Raw genomic sequence first — 11,697 nt, 5'->3', positions numbered from 1 at the left:
ACGATGGTACAGGAGTATCTCCAAGAAAACTTTGAAGCCATGACTGTGTCACTGTACCCTTGCTCTTTTTGAGCTTCCAATCTGGTTAAATGGCCGGAGCTAGCCACTTACGCCTTGGAGATCTTGTCATGCCCCGCAGCCAGCGTTCTGTCTGAACGTGTGTTCAGCGCTGCTGGTGGTGTGCTGACAGATAAGCGCACGCGGCTCTCCACTGATAATGTAGACAGACTCACGTTTATAAAGATGAACAAATCATGGATCCGAAACGACTTTTCTACCCCTGTGTCATCCTGGGGAGAGTAAAAGCTTGATGATTGGTTAAAATCACAGCACCAACCATTTTAAGCTTTCAAATTACTAATCATGTTTATCTGTATCTTGGCTGGAAAATAATTTGGGCTTTGTAGCAGTGTGCAGTACTGATTCTATTAGGCCATCTATACTAAGCTCCACCAGATTTAAAATTAATAATAATTTTTAGCTGCATCTAATCCGGAAAATAATTTTGGGGCTCCGAGATGCGCAAGACACATAAGTGCCTTCTTGCTGCACTACCTGCAACATGACCCTCAGATTGTCAGAATTCAAAGTAATCCTGACTACTGGGTTGCCACACTCTTAGATCCCCCACACTCTTCGATCAACCTTTTCATTTTAATAAAGACCAAAAAAATTTTTGAAACTATAAGCATTAGCAGGTTATTAGAAACTGAAATCAAACAGTTTTCAACTCAAAACTTTATTCTAGGTGATGTTACATTTGGATGGTTTCTGCTTTAATTGTTTTGCATGAGGACAGAATACCCTCCCAGAGCTGTTGCTTAGATGTGAACTGCCTCCCGCCATCATAGACACTCCTTTTGATGATGCTCCAGAGATTCTGAATGGGGCAGAGGTCAGGGGAGCATGGGGGTCACACCATAAGTTTGTCCCCTTTTATGCCCATATCAGCCAGAGATGCAGATGTGTTATGTGCAGCATGAGACGGTGCATTATCATGCATAAAAATGATCTTGCTGTGGAATACACGGTTCTTCTTCTTGAACCATGGCAGGAAGTGCTGTTTGAGAAAATCCACATACATTATAGAGTTCATCTTTACCCCTTCAGGGATCCTAAAGGGGCCGACAATCCCTCATGATTCCAGTCCAAAACATTACTCCACCTCCTCCTTGTTGGCGCTGTAGCCGTGTTTGTGTGGGGTGTCCATCAACCAGCCATCCTCCACTCCATCCATCTGGACCATCGAGCGTTGCATGGCACTCATCCGTAAACAAAACAGTTTTGAAATCAGTCTTCATGTAATGTTTGGCCCACTGGAGCCGTTTCTGCTTGTGTGAAGTGGATAGAGGAGGTCAACAGGATGGCGTATGCACAGCTGCAAACCTCTGAAGGACCCTGCATCTTGTTGTTCGGGGGACGTTGGAGGCAACAGCAGCTTCAAAAACTTGTCTGCTGCTATGACAAGGCTTTTTTGCATGTGCTCTTTTAACCTGACGTAATTGCCTGTAGGAAAGAGTCCTCAATTTGCCCTTATCAGCACACACACGTGTGTACTGTGAATCAGCTACATACTTCTTGATTGCCAAGACACTTCATCCTGATCATGGCACAATGTTGATTGTAGTCATGACTTGACCTAAACACTCCACAATTTGTTGCTTCTCAGAAGCCGACACATCCTTTTTCTTACCCATTTTGGCAGAAAATGTAGGCTGCTTAATAATGTGGGACAGCCTTCTTAAGTAGTCTTGCCTTTCATTGGGCACACCAGCCAAACTAATTAGCACAGGTGTCTGCAATTGCTTACAGTGATATAAAGAGCCCTTACACACATCACCATCAATGAGTTTAACTGACAGACAAACAAATTCTTCCCTTATCACTCCTAAACACTTTTTGCATAATAATTTGGAACACAGTGTACATGTGCTTTTCCACAAAACACCAGTGGTTCACGTAGTGAATCTTACAGTTCTAACTTGCCAACCGTGGTCTGAATGGAGTTGTTCAATAAAGGGCCCAAAATTAAGATAACATAGATGGGAGAGGTCTCTATGAATAGGAATTCCTAAGTATTTGATACCCTGTGAGGGCCAGGCAAAGGGAAAGTTGGACTGGATGGAATCCTGTATGGATTTGGGCAGGGAGACATCGAGGGCCTCAGACTTCGCTGCATTGATTTTAAAATTTGACCATGTAACAAAGTGATCTATTTCAGCCATAACAGCAGGGATGGATATATGTGATTGAGTGATATATACTAGGACATCACCAGCAAATAGAGAGCACTTGTATTCGGTGCCTCCCACATCAATCCACCTAATATTGGGGTTATGGCGAATTGATGGCGAATTGATGAGAGCAGGTGCTCCGTCACTAGGATGTATAAGAGAGGGGACAGAAGACATCCCTGCCTTGTCCCATTGGTGATTATGAAAGGTGATGAAAATGTTCTGACGCGCCCCCTGGGCCTTGGGAAACCCGGAGCCAGACCCTTTATGGTGGATGCTGGTGGCTGTAGTCTCCATGGCGGCGACCCGGTTCAATGGCTCAGGGCGGTCAAACCAGTGGTGGAACTATTTATGTGGTTTTAATGTTTAAATGTCCGACTACGCCACCCGTGGATGGCGGTCAGAGTGAACCGCCGCTGCTGGGCAGACCGCTGAGGCTGGTGTTGTGGGTGCAGCAGAGCGTAGCATAACTCCCCAAGGAAGGAGTATAGCCTCAGGGCAGTGTATGCGGAGGATGGGGGTGATGGTGCAGGGCAGAAGCACTAATGACACGGAGTCAGTGATGCAGTCCAGGGCCTTTACTCACAGTTCTTATTATCCAGACCACGTCTGCAGGTAACGGCTGCCCACGTCTACTGTGCTCACCAGGTGAGGGTCTCAGACAACTCCCAGATAACTTTGTAGCGCTTCACAGGACCCCCTTTGTGTGTCCTTTGTCTGGCCTTTCTTACCAACCCTTCTGTCCGGCTGCCGCGGTCCTCCTCTTGGTAAGCTTGGCGCCAGTTTACCTGACCCTATGTGGTGCCTTCCTAGCGGGTGTAGCGAGGGACTGCGCCACATAAAATGTCACAGCCTCCGGTTTCTAGCTGAGGGTCGTTTCCCGCCTCCACTAGTTTCGGGGACCGGTCTCCCTCTTTGGCCTGACCCCTCCACCCAGGTGGATTCGGGCGTGCGGTGGCGACTCGCCCGTCCGCACCCCTAGGATCCCTTTGTTCCTCGTTTCTGGAGCCTTCTCCGCTCCTCTTCCTTCCTTCTCCGTCTTCCAGGCCTGGGCCTCTGTTACCAGGCCCACCTCTGGAGCAGAGCTCATGCAGAGCCCCTGCTCCCTGTCACTTCTGATCAGACTTCTCTGCACTGAACTAAGATGGTGCCCACCTTTTATACTCCCTTCTCAATGCACCCAGGAACTGCTTCCTCCCTGCTCCTGCACTACAGGGTTCCCCTTCCTCAGTGTTCCCTCCCCCCACTCCAGCCAGGGACAGGGACTGTCGTGCCCATCTCAGGGGCATATTGGTCGCCCTGCCCCACGGCAATGTGGTGTAATGCATGCAGGTGTCGGGTCCTGATCCACACTCCATCCTTACCTGAGAGTGAGATATCACACCTCTGGGTGAGGTGCAATACCTCTGTAGCAACCGAGCCCTCGGGGTGCTACAGTTCCATTTATCATCAGCCTAGGTGACGTATTGCGATACAGGGCCGTGATTTTGGCTATAAAAGGGTCCCCTAGACCCCTACCCCAAACTTTTTAAGAGAATAATATATGGTGTGCCTGGAGACTCTATGGAATGCTTTTTCAGCATCCAACGAGAGTATCTAATTACAAATTTTTAACTGCATCTAGCCCAGGGAATACTTTGTACCTAGTAGCAGTGTCTGCTAGTCAGCGGATTATCCTGGCTGTTAAGCAAGCTACACCACCTGTAGTTTGGACACTTAATTTTTTCAAAGGAAATGCTTCGGGACCACGGGATACTCAGTGAAGAGCATCAGGAGGCACCCCAAGGCATAGGGGCTGGGACTGGCAGTAGGATGCCTTGCGGTGGACAGCCTAGCTCGATCCTTATAAAAGCTTTTTAACTGCAGCAGCTTTAGTGGATGCTACTGGAGCTGGAATTACGCGGCTGCTGGCATGAGACTTGCCCTCCAATAGATCCTTGTAAATGGATTTAAAGTGTATTCATTCAAATTAGAGAGACAATTTAAATTAAAAAGCTTAGAGCTGCCTCCACCACAGGGGGGCTTGCTCGACCCACCAGTGGACAGGCACCAGTATTGGGAGAGGGGGGCTGGCAGTCAGGGTTCACCGCAGCTCTGGCACAAACTCGGCGACATGGAGGTGGCACGGGCAGGAGCGGACTGGCCGTGTCGGCTTCTCACTTATTGGATTTTAGAAGGGCATGACATGCCTATATCTGTGTCTCCCCCTCCTTTTACTCCTCCACCTCTTTTTTTTTCGCATGACTATATGTACTTGTCACTTTTCCATGTGTTAGTTATGTCTTCTGAGCAGTTTGTCAGCTTTTGGACACCTTTGAAGGTGTTTTCTATGTGTTTCTATGTGTTTTTGTTTGCCTGCCATTGGTTTTAATGGTGTTCGAAGGTGTTCGACGAACAGTTCGACGAACAGTTCAGCGAACACATGGGTGTTCGACGAACCGAACCGAACTCGAACACTACGGGGGTGGCTCAACACTACTGCTGAGTTGCCGGCTGGCTTTTTTAAAGAGTGTCTTCTGAGCAGTTTGTCAGCTTTTGGACACCTTTGAAGGTGTTTTCTATGTGTTTCTATGTGTTTTTGTTTGCCTGCCATTGGTTTTAATGGTGTTCGAAGGTGTTCGACGAACAGTTCGACGAACAGTTCAGCGAACACATGGGTGTTCGACGAACCGAACCGAACTCGAACACTACGGGGGTGGCTCAACACTACTGCTGAGTTGCCGGCTGGCTTTTTTAAAGAGTGTCTTCTGAGCAGTTTGTCAGCTTTTGGACACCTTTGAAGGTGTTTTCTATATGTTTCTATGTGTTTTTGTCTGCCTGCCATTGGTTTTAATGGTGTTCGACGGTGTTCAACGGTGTTCTAAGGTGTTCGACGACAAGTTCCACGAACATCCCGGCGTTCGACGAATCGAACCGAACCCGAACACTACGGGGGTGGCTCAACACTACTATACATGTGTGGTTGACTGGCCTGATATTGATGTGAATGTTCCCTGTTCCTCCTGCTCTTTCTCCTTTGCCATCACCTCATCCATCATTCATCACCTGAAGCTTTGCTTTAACGGGAGTCATAGAACTGGGATATTAGCAGGAAAACATACAGCAATCCTCGGAGGAGGTAGGATATGCGCCAAAATGCTGACCACATCAGGCCAAGCCGCTACTACATACATGCGCTTGCATTCCAAGAAAACAAAGCAGATGCTAACTTCTATCATCATCATCATGCTACTCACCTTGGAACTCTCAGGTCCCGTGATGGAGAAGCCAGGGCCCACTGGAGGAGTCTGGCTCTCTGGTGGGCTCGTCCAATGCTGCTCTAAAGCAGGCCAGGCTAAGAAAAGTGTAGGGGAATATGTTCCAAGGAGAAATAGGGACGTCTGGGGACCGCTTAAGGACACCCGGCCGCGAGGCGGCTGGGGACCGAGTATGGACACCTGGCCTCCCCCTGGCGGCTGGGGACCGAGCGCGGACTCCCAGCCGCCGGGCGGCTGGAGACTGCGTATGGATACCAGGCTGCCGACGCAGCCATGACATGGTGGCCGGCGTCTGCCTCCACATGCCTAAAAGGCCCAATTTCAAGTGCAAGCAAGCTAGCAGTATGGTATTGCAGCCTGGGGGTGGGTGGGTGGCAGGTTGCACACTTACGCTTGCATTCCAAGAAAACAAAGCAGATGCCAACTTCTATCATCATCATCATGCTCCTCACCTTGGCACTCTCAACTCCCCTGATGGAGAAGCCAGGGCCCACCGGAGGAGTCTGGCTCTCTGGTGGGCTCGTTCAATGCTGCCCTAAAGTAGGCCGAGCTAAGAAAAGTGTGTGGGGGGATGTTCCAAGGAGAAATAGGGGCGGCTTGGGACCGAGCATGGACACCCGGCCGCCAGGTGGCTGGGGACTGAGTATGGATACCTCGCTGCCGAAGCTGCCATGTGGTAGTGGCCAGCTTCAGCCTCCTCCAAACTAAAAGGCCCCATTTCAAGTGCAAGCAAGCTAGCAGTATGGTATTGCAGCCTGTGGGTGGCAGGCTGCATACTTGTGCTTGCATTGCAAGGAATGGAGGAGGTAAAATTGAACACTGCCCAGGGACAAGGACTTGCACGGGGATAGTTGCAAGTCTGCATCTTCTGATGCGGAAAGGATCACTTCTGATGGACACCCTTTTAGGCAGTGACCTGGGTGTCAGAGATGCTTCCATGGGTCTTCCCCATGCTGTTCCCATGTCTTTTCAGCACTGTATGCATTTGTCACACAGCACATGGCCAGATAAGATTGTAAAATGTTAAAATGACACTTCCCGGTGAATGCATTTGTCACGGTTGAAAGCAATACAAAAGTGCAAAAACGCATAGAAAATGCTACTTGTGAACATAGCCCAAGGTGTGGAGGAGTATTTTTGTTTTTGGTTATTTATTTTACCTAATACACAAGTCTTTACCCTGGAAAGGAAGTTCCTTAACATATTTCACAGGAAAACCGTTTCAGTTTCGTTTTTGAACATTTTATTGTGAGCCTGTCATAGTGGCTTAATACCTCTGACCACGTTGTTGACAGCAGTGACCTGGGGGTCAGAAATGCTTCCTGGGGCGATGCCCATGCTATAACCATGCTTTTTGAGCACTGTCACTATCGTTTTGGGCACTTTTTAGGCTTTCTACAGACTGCCGGGGGTGCCGCCGCAAAAATGCTCGAGTCTCCCATAGACTAACATTGGGCTCGTTGCTCGGGTCGAGCACCCAAGTATCACGGCGAGCTCGGCCCGAGCTTCGAGCACCCGAGCATTTTACTGCTCGCTCAACACTACTCATCACTAGATGGAGCAAAAAGTATACTGCGTCCAAAGTGCTGCTTGTCCGGATCCTGTGCACACACCCTAACCCTTGGATTACTATCAGACAAGGGGTGAGTATTTTTGCTGTGTCTGAAATGCTGCATTCTAATGCCGCACTTGTTTTGTCAGTACATGCGGATCCAGTGCATATAATGACATTTCAATCAGTCAAAATCTTCAGTGGAGAGTTGCGTCTCCGCTACAGACATTGACATGCTGCGGGTGAGTTTACGCAGCATGAAAAACAAGCACGGTGGGAATGGGATTTCTTGTAAATGAAAGAAAATGAAGAATTAAATTTAAAAAATGGCGTGTCCTCCCGTGTCATTTTCATAACCAGCAGAGAGAAAGCTGACCACTGGGGGCTGATATAGCCGGGAAGGGGGCCATTAGCCAAAGATATTAATAGCCAAGGAAGGGGCCATGGATACTAGCCCTGACACGGCTATTAATATCACCTCTCAGCAGTCTCAGAAATGGCACATCCATATGATACGCCAAATCTGGCACTTAGCCTCACTTTTCCCACTGCCCTGTAGCGATGGTGAGTGTGGTAATAGGGCTGAGGTTTATGTCAGCCTTGCACTGGCGGCTGACATGAAGCCCTGGTTAGTAATGGAGGGGGTCTATAAGACGCCCTCATTACTAACCGCACAGTAAAGTTGTTGGTGCATTTTCAATAAATACACGGCCAGAATAAAGTATTTTAATGAAATAAAAAACACACGTTTTTTTTAATTTTTTTTTATTGTAGTCTGTCCGCGAAGCCTTCGATCTTCTGTTAAAAAAAAAAAAACCTAACAATGATATCCCTCACCTGTCTGCCGTCACGACGCAGTCCATGATTACTGCTAACAACTGTCCCACAGCGATCCGGGTCACTTCTACAGTCACTGCTTTAGAAGACAGCAATGTGTACACTGACAGGAGTGTAATCACTCCTATCTGTGTATAGGCAATGCTGCAGGGTGAGGTCACTTGAGTTCAAACAGCTGATCATCAGCTGAGATCTCCAGTGATCTCACTTTACGGCATTAAGTCCTGCTCGCGATGCACTGAGGGAGCCATAGAGCTGCTGTCAGTGTATCGCCAGCTTCTGGATAGCACGGTCATATTTCTGGATGTGGCCGTGCTATCACTGAGATCAGCGTGGGACACTCGTTATATGGACTGTGGCAGACAGGTGAGGATGAGGTTGGTTTGTAATTTTACCTTTTTTGCAGGTGAACATGGGTTTTTGGGTTTTTAGGTGTAAGGTGAGTAATCTTCCAGTGACCACCAGCTCCAGCTTGGTGCCTAACTATCTTCTGCTACTCATGAGATCCATTCAACTATCAATTTTTATCTTTTAGCTCAGTCCTGTGAATCTTTGGGGTATTGAACTCTCTATTCCTCTGTTACAGATACCTGTGACTCGTCTTCTCTAAGCTAATACTAGTGCTGTTCACATCAATATCTTTGCAAAAAATGTACCTTATTATCATTCACACCTACTATACCTGTGTTTAATCTCATCACTGCAAGCAGTAATCAGTTTGCCTATTAAACACTGCAGCCGTGCAGTTAACCATTTGTCTGCTGCAAGCATATGACTCTGCTATTAATCATCTATTTTCTACAGGTCCTATATAGTGTTCTCATGTGTTACATCGCATCTGGCTCTTCTTCATTCATTGCTTCCATATCCTTCTGTTCTGCATACATATGTTGCTCCATCACCTTCAGTCCATGCTTCTCACCCAGACTGATGGCATAGAGATTCTACCTCATCAGTTGAGCCTATAACAATTAAAGATGTCAATATATAAAATTTGGGCAATAGCGCAATTCAATAGAAGTAAAATGAAATAGATAAACAGAAGTATACACACAATGGGAGTTGTAGAAGTGAACAGTATCTAGATAAAATAGTTATTTAAATTTATATGTGATGTTATGATTATATGAATACAAACAATTTTCTTTTCATACAAGTGTATCTTAAAGTGCAGCTCCTGCCAGGAGATATATATATATAAATATATAAAGTTTTCATGGAGCACACTTTATAAAGAACATATCATTTGCAAATCCAGTACAGAAAAGGATCCAAGCAAATGAACCGAACTATACCTAAGTGCTTTGCAGTCACCTACTGATCCTACTCTGTGAACAAGCAACGATACTATTTCTGTGTATATGAAGTAGTCTCATAATGGTAAGAATGATAATAAGAAGTGATAGTGCTTGTCATAGTTTTATAAAAAAAAAACATTTTAAACTATTTTAAGTATTGTAATTTAATATGTGAACTTTTCCAACTTGCAAAAAATAACTTTATATAATTCTTATAACATGATAAAAACTTTCTATGCTGAAGTTTTCCAACTAGACATTTGAATATTCATATATGTATATACTTATGGCTAAAAATGTAGCCCTTTTGTGCTAAACATAGCTAGAAGGTAGACAAGTGAAGAGGTTACAGTCTCTAAATTAAGGTGCAAATTTAATATTTTCTCAGTAGTGAGTAGGTATAATTATTATTTGGTTACACATTAAAGGGGTATTCTCAAATTGTGTCTGGAGCAGCTCAGAGCTACGCAGTCTCCTTTTTTCCTTGTTGCTTGGATGTAGGTGATTCTCCTTTAGTGACAGTTTTGGTAAGTATTTTCATTCTACTACTGCTGCTACTACATAATAATGATATGGCTGTTATAAGGTTACAGTATAAAAATTTAAAGTTTGAAAATTAAAATTTTTTTGAAATTTGGCAATTTATGAATAAACGCAAAACATATCAACTCAAATTTACCACTAACATAAAGAGCTATGTGTCATAAAAAAACAATTTCAGAATCACTGGGATATGTTGTATGCAAATTGCCTCTTCAGAGAAAAAGAGGATTTGAACTCTATAGCGCCACCTATTGGAAGCAGCAATCCTACAAGTCACAATCAACCCTTTAATGAGTCGGGCAAAATGACTTAGGATAATAGCCAAATCTGAATCTCAATTTGCAGACACGGTGTGTTGGGCTGTTGGCCCTCGTCAGTGCAATGTATAAGAACTGATTTGGCTAGGTGAGAGGCTCTCTGGACTGAGGTCTAAGGGGTAACGTTTCTCCTTGTGGAGAGTGACACACCAGCTATGGCATGCCAAAGTACGGGGGCTTATTCGCCGAGCAATGCTCCTCTGGGAAATTTAATATGCAAATTGCCTCTTCAGAGAAAAAGAGGACAAGAACTCTATAGCACCATCTATTGCAAGCAGCAATCTTCCAAGTCACAATCAACCCTTTAACGAGTCGTGCAATATGACTTAGGATAATAGCCAAATCCGAATCTCAATTTGCAGACACGGTATTTCGGGCTGTTGGCCCTCGTCAGTGCAAAATATGAGAACTGATTTGGCTAGGTGATAGGCTCTCTGGACTGAGGTCTAAGGGGTAACATTTCTCCTTGTGGAGAGTGACACACCAGCTATCGCAAATCAAGGTGAGGAGGCTTATTTGAAGTGCAATGCAGAGGAGCGAATAAACCTCCTTATGTTGGCATGCCAGAGCCGGTGTGTCACTCTCCACAAGGAGAAATGTTACCCCTTAGACTTCTGTCCAGAGAGCCTCTCATCTAGCCAAATCAGTTCTCATACTTTGCACTGACGAGGGCCAATAGCCCGAAACATTGTGTCTGCAAATTGAGATTCTGATTTGGCTTTTATCTTAAGTCATATTGCATGACTCGTTAAAGGGTTGATTGTGACTTGTAGGATTGCTGCTTCCAATAGGTGGCGCTATAGAGTTCAAGTCCTCTTTTTCTCTGAAGAGGCAATTTGCATATTAAATTTTCAAGAGGAACATTGCACCGCGAATAAGCCTCCTTACTTTGGGATATGTTAAACATTCCAGAGTTATTACTTAGCAAAGTACTCATGTCAGATCTGAAAATTTGGCTTGATCACTAATTGGTTGAGGCAGGCAGACTGGCCTAGAATAATGAAACATCATTACCAAGAGTATGTCAAAATCAGATTTATTGTATTTTACTTTCATTGCCATGGTACTACTGCACCAGTTCTGCTAATGCCAATCTGTAAACTCCTGTAGCAAAGTCTTTGAGACCTTGAGTTTGAGTATTTTCAAACTGAATATCTTTGGTACGTCAGTGTCATATGCAGAATCATCCTTGCTTTTGTCCATGTCAACCAATAAAAGTCAGCCTATTAGAAGCAACTTCTTACCATCTCAAGGACACATTATGTGGACATTCTCAGAGTGAATTAAAAAAAAAGGAAGGGAACATCACAACTAGTATGTAACAAAAATATCTACACAAATCAGTGTCCTTTAAAAATGATTTAACATAATTTTTTGTGATCTAACATAGAAAGTATTTTTTAGGGGAACCCCATTAAGAAGAGGTATGGGATGCAGGGGCGGACATACTGTATCATTGGTGTAACCTGTGCCACCACAAAGGGGCCCAAGACGAAAGGGGGCCTATTTCCACCTCTAAAGCAGGTTAAATTGTGCATTATGATGAGCTAATGAACTGAAAAGGCCCCTATATTGTTCTTGCACAGGGGCCCTCTGATGACTGTGGCCACCAGTGATGGGATGGTCTTTTGAATGATGTGAGTTATTTAGGTATACACT

General features: G+C 45.3%; 1 long non-coding RNA gene across 2 annotated transcripts in view; it reads right to left on the bottom strand.

Annotated features, from left to right (window-relative positions):
- Positions 1–7,844: 7,844 nt before the first annotated feature.
- The window catches only part of LOC141253056 (uncharacterized), a 152,355-nt gene continuing 148,502 nt past the window's right edge, over positions 7,845–11,697 (bottom strand). For both annotated transcript variants that reach the window (XR_012314210.1, XR_012314211.1), the window contains one exon: positions 7,845–8,842. This is a non-coding gene — a long non-coding RNA (uncharacterized lncRNA). The remainder of the gene's footprint in view (positions 8,843–11,697) is intronic.

This window comes from Phyllobates terribilis, unplaced genomic scaffold, assembly GCF_046119375.1.
Source record: "Phyllobates terribilis strain yellow unplaced genomic scaffold, ASM4611937v1 Scaffold_2__4_contigs__length_985480577, whole genome shotgun sequence".
Classification (NCBI taxonomy): Eukaryota; Metazoa; Chordata; class Amphibia; order Anura; family Dendrobatidae; genus Phyllobates; species Phyllobates terribilis.
The sequence above is the reverse complement of the archived record's forward strand: the minus strand, read 5'-3'. Positions and strand labels throughout refer to the sequence as shown.